This window comes from Nematolebias whitei, chromosome 5 (genome assembly GCF_014905685.2).
Source record: "Nematolebias whitei isolate Nwh7 chromosome 5, NemWhi1, whole genome shotgun sequence".
NCBI lineage: Eukaryota > Metazoa > Chordata > Actinopteri > Cyprinodontiformes > Rivulidae > Nematolebias > Nematolebias whitei.
This window is the reverse complement of record NC_056502.1, coordinates 16,064,366-16,078,264: the sequence shown is the minus strand read 5'-3', so window position 1 is coordinate 16,078,264 and position 13,899 is coordinate 16,064,366.

Sequence of the window (13,899 nt, the reverse complement as noted above, 5' to 3'; positions counted from 1 at the left end):
CAGCCATCCATCCATCCATCCATCCATCCATCCATCCATCCATCCATCCATCCATCCATCCAATAACTTTACCTGTGTCTTCCTTTCAGGTTGCGGGGGTCTGAATGAATGAATGATCCATCCATCCATCCATCCGTCCATCAAATAACTTTACCTGCGTCTTCCTTTCGGGTTGCGGGGGGTCTGAATGAATGAATCATCCATCCATCCATCCATCCAATAACTTTACCTGCGTCTTCCTTTCGGGTTGCGGGGGTCTGAATGAATGAATGAATGAATCATCCATCCGTCCATCCATCCATCCATCCATCCATCCATCCATCCATCCATCCATCCATCCATCCATCAACTACCTGTTTCTTCCTTTTGGGTCGCGGGGATCTGAATGAATGGATGAATGGTTTACTTAATCATGTCAAAAATATCAGTTTCAAACAAACAAACAAATAAACAAACCCTTTATGACCAAACAGGAATAGAGAAGCCGAAGACTTATTTTGCTTCTTCTTTGAATCCCTCATGGATTCCCCAGAACACCAAAATATACAAAAACAACTGAACATGAACAAAAGAAGAGACCAAACAGAACATAATATACAATAATGATGTCTTCCCTATATACACATATATAAATCACTATCGCTATTTTTCACCAATATTACTATTACTTTTATTATTACAAGCATTCAATTTCCATGTATTATTATTATTATTATTATAACAACTTTTATCTTGGTAACCTGTAACTCTTTATTGAACTTGCATTTTTATTTACTTTGTATTTCTAAAACTTAAAAGACCTACTAAACTTAATTTGTTAACTTAAATTGCTCCACAGCTTAACACCGCACCTGGAACACATCTGTAATTGACGTTCGTTCTTACTTTCCTTACTTCTAAAATAAAGGACCTCCTTAGATTATAAACACTTTCCCTTAACTTTAAAAAAAAATTTGAGTAAAGGCAGTAAGACGATTGTTTCTAACACAATATTGTATTTCCAGTGTTCTGAAATACACAATATCTCTAAATTTTAAAGCAGACGGCTTTATGAATAATGGATTTGTAAAAGGAAAAAAAAGGCATTATTCATTAGTATAACTTTTTTCTGACTTTCAATTATTGGGTGAGTTTTATATACATTACCCCAAACCTCCACACATTAGGACATGTGGCACTTTAAGTAAAATATAAAATACTGTAAATGCAAACAACTTCTACTTAAAAATTATCTTATTTTCTAAATGATGGCGGACAATTTTCATCATATTTGTTTGATATATTCTATATGTGGCTTCCAACAGAGTTTTTTTATGAACACTTATTCCCCAAACTCTTCAATTTCACTCCATGAGTTTTCAGTTTTATGTTAGAATTGACCCCAGCTCCAGTCAGCACCATAAACTTTGTTTTACTTTCATTTAAAGAGATTTTAATTATATTAAAGCTTCTTTTCCAATAATATCAGTTCCATTTCTACAGTTGATAGTAATTCTGTCATTTCCTGAAGAACTAACTAAATTTGTAACGTCTAAGATGTTACGTCAAAGATGGCTTCCTTCACTCCTCTCTCAACCCGACGTTCCTCGTTAACAAGGATGCGCACATCTTCATCCTTGAAAGAGCGATGCTAATGATGTCCACCTTTTACCATTAAACCCATAATGAAGATCATCCAATAATTCATAAATCTCGATAAAATCATCAAATCTATTTACAAATAACTTTTTAGTATTTTTGAAAACTGAGGTTTGGTTGTGCTCCTCTGTGTTTCCCTGTTCCCCCAGTTCTTTTATCCAGGTACTTTTCCACAGTTAGTCATACCCCGCCCCACACACACCTGTTCCCCATTTCCGTTAGCCCCAACCATTTAAACTTGTTTCACACAACCCACCAATTGATCAACACAGTTTATGCTCAATAATCCAGGTATAAAATCCAACAATGTTCCTTCAGGTCATCTGGACGGTTTCTTTTTTTTTTGCTGAGACGTTTCGTCATTCGTCCAAAAACTGATTCGCCACCAACAGCATACTCCATAGTGGGAAAAAAAACAAAACAGTTTGCTGGTGCTAAAATGGCCCTTTCCACTGTCAACTCCTCTGAGACACTCGTGTCAAATTGTCAGATTGAAAAAGTGATTGTTTGGTGGCTCCTCAGATTGAATAAATCCTTTGGATGAAGGATAAAACATCTCAGCAAAAAAAGGAAGCGTCCAGATGACCTGACTGAACATTGCTGGATTTTTACCTGGATTATTGAGCATGAACTTTGGTGTTTTGAACCACTGTGATGGATTTGCGACCTGTCCAGGGTGTACCCCGCCCCTCGCACAGTGATTGTTGGACATGGACCCCCGTAACCCAAAATGAAAGAAGCAGGTAAAAGAAAATGGATGGATGGATGATGGATGTTTCAGAGGAGCTGACGGCAGAGAGGGTGGGCCCCGGAGGCCATCTTAGCACCAGCAAGCTGTTTTTTTCCACTATGGAGTGAGCTGTTTGTGGGAATCAGTTTGTTTGGTGGCTCCTCAGATTGAAGAAGTCCTTTGGATGAAGGACGAAACGTCTCAGCAAAAAAAAAAAAAAACGTTCAGAGTACCTCATTAGTTTAGTTGAGCATTATTGGCTTTTTATTCCACGCCTGGTCCTCCTTACACCTCCCTATGCCTTCGTAATCTCCTCCTTCATGACTTCATCCATCATCTCTGCCTGCGTCTTCCTTTACGAGTTGTGGGTGTCACTGGTGTCCATATTCAGCAGTCACTGTGCGAGACGTGGGGGACACCCTGGACAGGTCTCCAGTCCATCACAGGGACACATGGAGACAAACAACCATTCACACTCACACCTAGGGAATTATCAGTTAGCCTAACGTGCATACACCTGGAGGAAACACACACATGCAAGCTCCACCTGAGGGCGACCTGGGCCGGGATTCATTCCGGCAACCTTGTTTCTGAGAGAGTCAACAGCTCTACCAAAGTGCCACCGTCCTCCTTGACTCCTCAAGTAAATTGTGCAAATTTTGTGCTGCCTTGTCCGCCTTTTGTTTTTATTAAAATCAAGTTTTATTTTCTATTATTCCTTATGTTGGTTCAATATTCCAAAAAACTATAACAATTATTCAATGGATAGTGATAGTAAACGCTTCTTTTTGATGCCACTTCAGTCATTTCACACATTCTGAAGCGTAAACGATAAAACGAAGAGTTTGACTAAGCAAGTTATTGTTTTAATCAAAGCTCAAGGACATGCGGCAGAAAGAGAGAGAGGGAACCCGTCCTGCACACGGTAAATATCAGCTTGTCAAGATTTTATCTTGGGTTTATACGAAACGAACTTTCTTTCACACAGCAAAGCCCTGTTTTGTTCCACAGCTCTCCTGAAAACACAAATTAAAAAAATAGTTTGCTGTAATAGTCACAAACATAAATGGTAATTTGCCTCCTTAGGAGTGACAAGGCTGGATAAGATTAGGAATGAGATCATCAGAGGTACAGCACAGGTTGGGAGATAAAGTAAGAGATTCCAGTCTGAGATGGTTTGGACATGTCAAGAGGAGGGACAGTGGGTATATTGGTAGAAGGATGTTAGAAATGCAGCTGCCAGGAAAAAGACAAAGAGGAGCTATGTGGATGCAGTTAGAGAGGACATGGAGGTAGTTGGAGTGAGGACAGAGTGAGATGAAGGAGGATGACTCGCTGTGGAGACCCCTGAAGAGGGAAAAGCCGAAAGAAGAAGAAGGTAAATGGTAATTTGCAAGCACTAATGGTGGCAGCAGCAGCTGTAGCACTTCTGGCAGGACCACCATTGTTATTTGTATTGTAATAACTGGAGCCTCTGTTGTCATGTTTTCTGTTTCACAGACATATTGATGTGTTTTTGGACGGTGAGCTGCAAAGTTTCCCTGTGGAGTCTGTGTGGGAGCTGATTTCAAAGCTGCAGAACGGAGTTAGACTTGTTGATAGCCCTTCAATGAACATTATAGAAAGGATGTATGTCTGTTTAGTATGACCTATATTTGTCACATTAACCTCAACAACATCCTTTCTTTTAAAATGGATGCTAATAGAAAAAAAAAAAAGAAAAGCTGGATGAAGACCTCTCTCAATCCTGGAGGGAGGACATGCTTCTGTTTCACTTCCATTCATTAAGAAACGAGCACTGCATCTAGATCTCGTCTTAACAGGCACGCTTTTCTTTGCACAGTGGAGTTTTGTGAATGTAATGATGAATAATAATTCCTTAAACTTCAGCTGACCCATCAGAGTGGTTTCCTCTAAAGGATTGTTTTTGTTTACAGTATGACGCTTCAGTTGAAGAGGCGGCGGTCGGCGCTATGGTCTTGCAATCCTGTGTCTGAAGGTTTGAGTCCAAGGGCATCCAGTATAAAACAATTTCCTATTCAAGGTCTTTTGGTAAAATTGTTCTTCGCTATGCTATAAAGTTGATTATATTATTGTGTTTCTAAAATGCTGGCCAACTAAAATGTTTCACAGAGTGATGAGCACTGTTCAGCTTTTCCTTTTTAAAAACTAATGCTCTCTAGACTTTGACGACACACTCCACCATGCTGTTTTTCTTCTAACATGTTACAGTCTTTACCGTTTGTCTTAGATTTTATGAAACAAATATTAAAATTTCATCAAGCTAGCTAGCTTTATACACAGTATAAAATGTTTAGCTTCATGAAAAAAGAACTATGAAAAAAGATAGCTGTCTAGCTTGCAATAGGTATAGGCCATGGTATGTTTTTATGGCTAGCGAGCAAGCAATTGCTAGTTAGCTAGCCAGCTAGACAGAGCTTTAGATGTACCTGTACAAATATATTATTATGTGAGGCTTAGATAATTTTTAAATCTTTGTATCAAAGTTCATGCTCAATAAGCCAGGTAGAAAAATCCAGTAAAGTTGTCAGATCCTGTGGACGGTTTCTTTGTGTTGAAACATTTCGTCTTTCATCCAAAGGACTTCATCAGTCCAAGGAGCCACAACAAACTCAGTCTCATAAGTAGCACACTTACATAGTGGGCCAACCAGTTGAATGGTGATAAGATCAGGATGAAAGACGAAACATTTGAACACAAAGAAACAATCCAGAGGACAACAAAGTCCATGCTCAATAATCCAGGTATTACAATTGAACATTTTTCAATCGGGTCATCTGGACAGTTTCTTTTTTTGTGCTGAAACGTTTTGCCTTCTGTCCGGAAGGCTTCATCAGTCAAGGAAACACACAACAAAACTGATTCTTTCCCTAACAGCTTACTCCAAAGTGGAACAAACCAGTTCTGCTTGTGATAAGATGGTCTCATTGGTACGCCCCCTCCTCCATTGCTGGCCCTTTTCCTTGTTGACAGTCTTGTCAAACTGGTTGAAAACAACAAAGTCCATGCTCAATAATCCAGGTATACAATCCAACATTTTTCAGTCAGGTCATCTGGACAGTTTCTTTTTTTGTGCTGAAACATTTCGCCTGTTTCGACTCAACAAGGAAGAGGGCCGGCAATGGAGGAGGGGGCGTACCAAAGAGACCATCTTATCACAAGCAGAACTGGTTTGTTCCACTTTGGAGTAAGCTGTTGGGGGAAGAATCAGTTTTGTTGTGTGTTTCCTTGACTGATGAAGCCTTCCGGATCGAAGGCGAAACGTTTCAGCACAAAAAAAAGAAACTGTCCAGATGAGCTGACTGAAAAATGTTGCATCCAGAGGACCTGACTGAACTTTGTTGGATTTTTTTAACCTGGATTAGTGAGCCTGAACTTTGATGATTTGAACCACTTTGGCCATGACTGCCTCAGAGGAGTTGACAGGGGAGAGGGTGGACTCCAAAAACCTTCTTATCACCATCAAACTGGTTGGCCCACTATGTGAGTGTCTTATTTATGGGACTGAGTTTGTTGCAGCTCCTTGGACTGATGAAGTCCTTTGGATGAAAGACGAAACGTTTCAACAAAAAGAAACCGTCCTGACTTAACATTGTTGGATTGTATGGTAGCCTACTTACACAACGTACCACCCTATGTTTTATTTTAGAAATGTGGCTAAGGGTCACTTTAAAGAAACAAAACATCAATTTTCAGTTTTTCTGGTCTGCTAAAGCCCTTTTTTTAGTGTCCTCCAAACTTCAAACTCCAACTATCAATCATAATCAGAATACGCTTTATTATCATTGTATCGAGATACAACGAGAACATGTACGTACAGCCGTCCGAAAGATGGACGGAGTGCGCGAAGCTGCTACTGTAAGCGCAGTCTTCTTATCCTTTACAGAATACATTTTTTAGGTAGAAAAAGGGACAAAGCCACGAGGAGAGGATGGTGGCATTACAAACAAAGATCTCTGCACACCTTGTCCTAACAGGACACGATTTAAGACAACAAAAAACTCTACCAGCAGCACATTTATGAACACGTTTCATATGCATTTACGTGGAGGCGGTCCATGAAGCACTAGCAGATAGTCCATTGTCCTGATAAGATGATGCAATGCAAAAGCACAAAGCTTGTCTGTTTAACTGATACAAATGTGCTAATACGTTTTTGTCTTTAAATACTGTATATCACAAAAGCACCCCAAAATCACCAATTTACAATAAAAAATGTTTAATATTCATGATTATTCCCCTGCTAATTGATAGGCCAGAAATACTCAACAAATGTTACTAATGTAATTACTGTGCAGTAAAATGATTCAGTTTATAAATTAAACGAAAGTAATAAAGCGCACCAACTTGCAGGCCAAAGTTTTAAACAGAAATATCATGGGAGCTGTTAGTGCTCGGGGTATGAGATGGGGATGACTCTCAGCTACTACACACGAAGGTTTTACTCACTATCTGTCAAACTGATTGAGTTTTAGGCCTTTTTGTCTTTGTTAAGGTCATTTTCTCTGTACCAGTCATCTTGAATCAGCTTGACTCCAGAGTTTAATCAGTTGTAAATGTAAGTTCAGTTATTACTTAGAGTTTCAATAAGATCCAATAGTTCATGAGACATGTTGCTAACAAACACATGCACACAAACACAGACCTACCTTTTATGGCAGTGGGCGATAATGAAATAAATGAGAGTATGGTAAACAAAATAAATCTAGAAAACTAACTTTGACACTCATTTTGGCAAAAAAAAAAAAGCACTTTTATTCCAGAATGTAATCGGACTAACTATGAGAAGTTGAAACAAAATATCTCAAACAACTGTCTTTCACAGTTTAGAGGGGCAAAAAAATGTGTACAGTATTACTGGTTACAAACTTTTCACCTCCATGTTAAAATCTGTTCCAGGAGGTTAAGAAGAAAAAAACGTGCATGGATAATGACGTGAGTCATTACGCTGCTGACCCAAGATCCCTCTAGTTATCTATTTTTATCCTCAGCATTTCCACCTGGATAGTTTTATGCTAATTGGGTTCAAGTCGTTCAGACTTGAGTAAAAAACACCGACTGCTGCTGCTTTCTGAGTGTGCACCTGGTGTAAGCTGGTTTTAGTTAAACAGTTAAATTAATTTAAATCAATTGTCAAAACAGAATAAGGATTAGGTAAACGTGTGTAGTTTTTGGTAGATTACATCATGGTTTTGAATTATTTTGCTCGATGAACTTTGCAGCGGTATCTCCAGCAGAGTCTGAACCTCTGGAGATCAGCACCTGCTCCCCCGTAAACCTGCACAGATTAACGCAGGAACAGTAAATGGATGGATGGAACTGTCTATATTGAAACATATTTAATTACCTAAGAACAGATGGGATTTAAAAAAACTCATGGTACAGTACAACAATTTTCAGTCAGGTCATCTGGACAGTTTCTTTTTTTTTGCTGAAACGTTTCACCTTCCATCCAGAAGGCTTCATCAGTCAAGGAAACATACAACACAAAACTGATTCTTTCCCCAAACAGCTTACTCCAAAGTGGAACAAACCAGTTATGTTGGTGCTAAGATGGTCTCTTTGGCAGTTTGACATGACTGTCGACAAGGAAGATGGCCGGCACCATAGGAGGGGGCGTGCCAAAGACACCATCTTAGCACCAACATAACTGGTTTGTTCCACTTTGGAGTAAGCTGTTTGGGGAAAATCAGTTTAGTGTTGTATGTTTCCTTGACTGATGAAGCCTTCTGGATGGAAGGTGAAACGTTTCAGCAAAAAAAGAAACTGTCCAGATGACCTGACTGAAAATTGTTGGATTGTATACCTGGATTATTGAGCATGGACTTTTTTGGTCATGGTACGGTATATGTTTAATGGTTTTAGGGTTTTATGTCAGTATTTAATGTGTCTTTCAATAGTTCCTGGTTTTATTTGAGCTGTTTTGAACTCAAGTGTTTAGCATTTTGGACATTAACCTGCTGTGTTATTTTGATGTGTGTCTGGATTTGTATATTTTGGTTGTTTTTTTTTTGGCAGTTCTTTGTGCTTATTGTTAGTTTTATTCCCTTTCTGGTTATCATGTTGTATTTTCTGTGTTTGTAATTCCTGTGTTTAGTTCCATTACTTGTGTTTTCTTATCTATCCGTGAGGCTGACACATTGTCCAGTTTTAAGACTGGGATTAAGACTTTCCTTTTTTCTAAATCCTATAGTTAGGGTCTGCTTGGGTTTCCTGAGCGTTCCCTTAGTTCTGCTGCTACTGTAGGCTTAGACTGCTGGAGGACAAACTGACCACATTTCTTCACTCTGCTACTGTCTTTACTTACTTTGCTCAACCTGTTTTGTATTTGTAATAATTTTTTCTATCCTAACATGTGTTTTTGTCTTTCAGTTACATCTGGACCTGGACCTGCCATTCTGTGTTCGTCTGTCTCTCCTTCCTGTTCCTCTCAAACCCAGCCGGTCAAAGCAGATGGCCGCTCATCCTGAGCCTGGTTCTGCTGGAGGTTTCTTCCTGTTAAAAGGGAGTTTTTCCTTTCCACTGTTGCCACTGTGCTTGCTCAGGAAGGGAGACTGTGATGAAGTGAAGATTCAACTTGTCTGCTGGCCCCTTTAGATAGAGAACTTTACTAACGGGCTTTTCCATGTGAATGTTCCTGTAAAGTGCCCTGAGACAACTTTGTTGTGATTTGGCTCTATATAAATAAACTGAACTGAATTGAATATTTTTAGTCCTGTTGTTTAGTAAGTGTACTAAGCTTTTGCTTGGTTGAAGCTTGTTCTTCTGTGTTTTCTCTTCGTATCACCATTTTATATCATTCTTTCTACAGTTTTTCAATGTGGACTGTTATTTAGGACTTCCTGGACTTCTTTGTATGGTCTGGAGACGGTGGTATTGATAAAAAGACAGACATGGTCCACAAAACTGAAATTTATTTTGACATTATGGTAAGAAATAAATCTTTTCATGGGCCTTGTAGCGTTGGCTCTGAGTGAAGCTGCTTGGTTAATTTATTCTCACTTGATGCGATCACGAGGAAAGGAAAACTGTCTCAGGTTTAGCACTTAAGTGTGGAAATGGTTGAAAAAGAAAACATGAATTATATTATACTTAATGTGGAAACAAAACACTGCTTGTTTTTATAAAGTTGTGCATTTTCTACAGAAGTGTTTCATTTAGCTAATCGTTCTGCTAATTGGTGCTTGTGCTAATTAGGTGAAGTGTTTTTAAAATGTGCTTTAGCAATTATAAAAAAACTAATATCCTCATACAGTTGCTGTAAGTTTGATGGGTGTAATGTTTTTACCAGTACTTTACATGTTTGCTGATCTTACAGCAAGAAAAATGGAATATATTTTGCTTTCACTTCCGTGGTGATTGATTTATGGTCAAATTAATATCTTGGTCAGTCGGCAGCGTTTCTCCTGCTCCGTTTTCCAAACTGAGCTCGAGCAAATCTATTAAAAACAACTACAAAATGTTCACAACCCTTCCACAGAACCCCACGTTACAGTAAGCTACTTCATTTCTCATCCAGTTCCTTTCAGCTCTCAGCCACCATCTGCGTCCTCCAACCACCTGTCACCGAGTGGAAGTGGAAGCTGCGTCCGTGCTGCAAGGAGCGATTCGGAGGTTCATCCACGAAACCTTTTTCTGTTTGAAGAAAACAAAGACAACAAACAAAACAGATCCTGCATTTTTTTTTTTTTGACAGAGCTGTTGTTGAGCTGAACTGGTGGGCCTCTGAACGATGATGATGATGATGAATATTCAGCTGGGTGAGTGTGTGAGCTCAGCAGTCCAGCTGGAGATGTGTGTGTGTGTATAGTACAGTACATGCACCTCTGTGTGTGTGTGTGTGTGTGTGTGTGTGTGTGCAGGTTGGTAGCAGATTGCACAGAGCTTCAAAGTGCAGTGACTGACACAGATGGATGACGGACAGAACTCTGTGAGGTGTGTGTGTGTGTGGAGTGAAACGGGGCCTTCTGAGTGGCACGAGGCTCTCTGCCAAGTGATTGAAGTGATAAAGGTAGAGAGGGAATGGAGAGGAGGTGGGGGGAGAATAGATGCAGTGATAAACGACCAGAGGAGAGGCTGCAGATGTAATGAAGTGTGTTTCTTGTCTCTTTGATATATTTTCGCCTCTTATGTGTTTTATATGTTGCTCCGTCACGTCCCCAAATCTGCTCGTCGCCTCCGAGAGGCCGAGTGACGGGAATCCAAAGGAACCAGGAGTGGATTTTCACCAGCAGCTCAGTTGTTTTTGCTCCGTTCAGCCATGTGAGGGCACACTTAACCTGCGATGAGCTGCATGTGCTCAGCTCATTATCTGTTCTGTGCCAGCTCACTCATGGTGGAGGAATATTTACACGAGGGCGAGAGCGAGCCTTTGAAGAGCTGGACCTGCAGTATGCAGAATTAACGACGAAAGGAGGCAGCGAATACCAAACCGTCTATTCAACACAAACTGACGCACACAGTCTTGAAACCAGCTGCAACATGAACTACTGTAGATCCAGGTTTGCACAGAGAGATATGATATTTCAGAAGGGGAAGGTTAACCGCGTGCAAAACTCTTTGCTCATCAGACACAGCAGGATTAGCACCGTAGTGAGTGTGTGTGTAAGAGTGGAAGGGAGGAGGGGGAGAGAAAGAAGGAAGGTAACAGGTGCTAATCAGAAAGGGAGTCCCAGCTGCAGAGGAGAGGGTAAATCTGTGGTGGGGAAAGCAATTACATCACCTTCCTAACAATAATGTCAGTGCAGACGGTGTTGTCTGTGTGAGGAACGCAGTGCACGAGAGAGGCTGTCAAAGTGGAGGTTTAATACCAGCACAGACAGAGTGGGTGGATGGCACCTGAAAGAGTTGGTTTGTCTGCAGCAATCTATTACATTTAGGTCCTCGTTCATTTTGTGCTCCATTAAGTGTTCCATGGCAACCCTTAATTGGGCCGCGTGGAGCTGTTGTCGTCTGATTTAGTGGATCTGTCAGAGTCGTTCTCTCCGACATCAGATAAAATGACTTCCAGTGTCGTTTTTTTGTTTCGTTGACAGAAGAAGAAGAAGAAAAAAACATCCCAACTTTTCAGCGTCGCCCCCTACGTCACCCAGTCCCCTCGCTCCTCTGTGACATGCTGAAGCAGCACACGCCGGCCTGTCTGTCAAAATGGTGGAACAGGTGCTCCACTCACTCACTCACTCACCCCCACCCCCTCTACTCCCCCTTCCATGGCCCATAGCTACACATGAAAACACTCCCCTACATGTTCGCCCAGGTGAACTTTGGTTGAGATGGAGGATTTTTGCTGTAAAGGTGCAAGCCGACTCCCTGACCTGTGGCTCTTTGCGTCTAACGCACGCACACACACACACACACACACACACACACACACACACACGTGTGCACACGCACTACTAAATCACTTCAGGAGGGTGACCCAAAGGTAACTTGACAGGAGCACATGAGCCTGCAGTCCTGCTGCGGTACATAATTTGATGCGAGGCCAAAGCGCTCCGGGGCTCCTCCAGTTGCCGTGTAATAAACCTCCTCTTTATCCTGGTTTCACTTTTCTACCCGTCACATTATGTGTCAGCTCAGCTCCCTCGTGTTGAGGAGCTGCGCTCATTTCACCGTGCGCGAACACAAACCCACTCGCTGTCTTTGAGTCTCCGTCACCCAGCCAGCAGGTGTCAGGGGACTGGCTTTGGAGGGAGGAGGGGGTGAGGTTTGACAGTCCCTCACAGTTGGCACTGAGGATCTGGGATGCTTTAGGGTGGACAGAGGAGGGGCAGAGGTGGAGGGGTTTACAGAGGAAGAGGACGAATACACAGGAACAACCTTTAGAACGGAGCAGAGAAACTGAGACGTGAAGGCGGAAAAAAGGACATGAAAAGAACATGAAAGAAAGAAACAGTCATTAACCGCACTAGGAAGTTGTCTCTTTCCCTGCTCTTCCTCCGTCTCGCACCTCTCTCAATTTAATCTTAAATCCACTTCAATTCCTCCTGAGGGACTCAATTCTCCTTTTTTCCACTGTAAGTATTCTCTTTCATTCTCCGGCTTTTATTCTCTTTGTGTTGCCAGAGTGTGTGTCAGTGGCCTGCAGTGAAACAATGAAATCTCAATCACCTTCTTGTTATGAGACGGCATTAATGAGTCAGCGGCCTTATTCTGGACTCTTTGGGCCGTGATTAAGTGAAGAGAGTGTTTGTAACCTCACTTGTTCTGAAGCATGTGCGTGTTTGTACTTTGGCCTCCTACAGGCTTCCTCTGGGTGTCCTGCTGCCGGCCGCTTCACTTCAACTCAATTCATTTATTTATATAGCGCCAAGTCACAACAGAAGTCGTAAAATAATAATTTAACATTATTTCTCTGAGGAGCAGACTGCTTTGAGTTTAACTCCAGCTTGAGCAAGCATGAAGGCGACAGTGGAAAGAAAAAACTCATGAGGAATAAACCTTTAGCAGAACAAGGCTCAGGACAATCTGCTTCCACCAGTCTGGGTTTGAGAGGAACAGATACACAATGGCAGGCCGATAAGCACATGTTAAGATAGAAGATGAAAACTATAACAAATAATTTAAGGAAATGAAGTCAATTTGTCCTCTAGTAGTCTAAGCCTATAGCAGCATAACAAGCCAATCCCAACTATAGGATTTATCAGAAAGGAAAGTCTTAAAACTGGACCATGTGTCAGCCTCATGGACAAAAACTGAAAGTTGGTTCCACAACAGAGGAGCCTGATAACTGAAAGATCTTCCTCCCATTCTGCTTTTGGAAATTCTAGGAACCGCGAGTAAACCTGCAGTCTGAGAGCGAAGTGCTCTGTTAGGAAAATATGGAACAGTAAGATCTTGAATATAAGATGGAGCTAGGTTGTTGAGAGCTTTGTAAGTTAGAAGCAACAGTTCAATATTGATGTAGAGTTCTGTGAGCGTGCGCACTAATGCAGCGTGCGCAGATTTACAGTAGAGCACGACTCTTTGTGTTTGTTTTGGTGAGCAGTGACTGCAAAACGTTTGGAGGCGTTTGTGTTTGTCCGTCACAATCGTGTCCTCCGGCGCCGACGCCTCGGTCTCTGCTGGGGTTTCTGTCACCGTCGCTCATGCAGGCTCGGCTCCCCCGTCTCCCCTCTGGCTCCTCGCTCCGTCTCTTGTCTGTTTAATTCTGCGTGTCGTTAGCTCTGTCTCTGACTGTGGGTGGGCCTCGGTGACACTCCGTGTGATTATGACAGGCTGTCTGTAGGGAGGCCCGCTGTTTCCGACTTCAGTCTGCCTGCAGGTCTGACGTGTCTTTATTTCCCCCAGTCCATCTCGGCTGTGTGTGTGTGTGTGTTTGTGTGTGTGTCCATCGATATCGGTTTTTGCCCATCAGTAGATTAACAAGCATCTGTTGCTCCTCTGCTCTCAGCGACAGACAGAAGGCCAGAGGCCCGTTCCTCCTGGTAGGACGACACCAGGAGTTTCCTCTTTCTCTCTGCCTCCCCCCCCCTCCCCCCCACACACACACATCTCACCCACCCTCCACA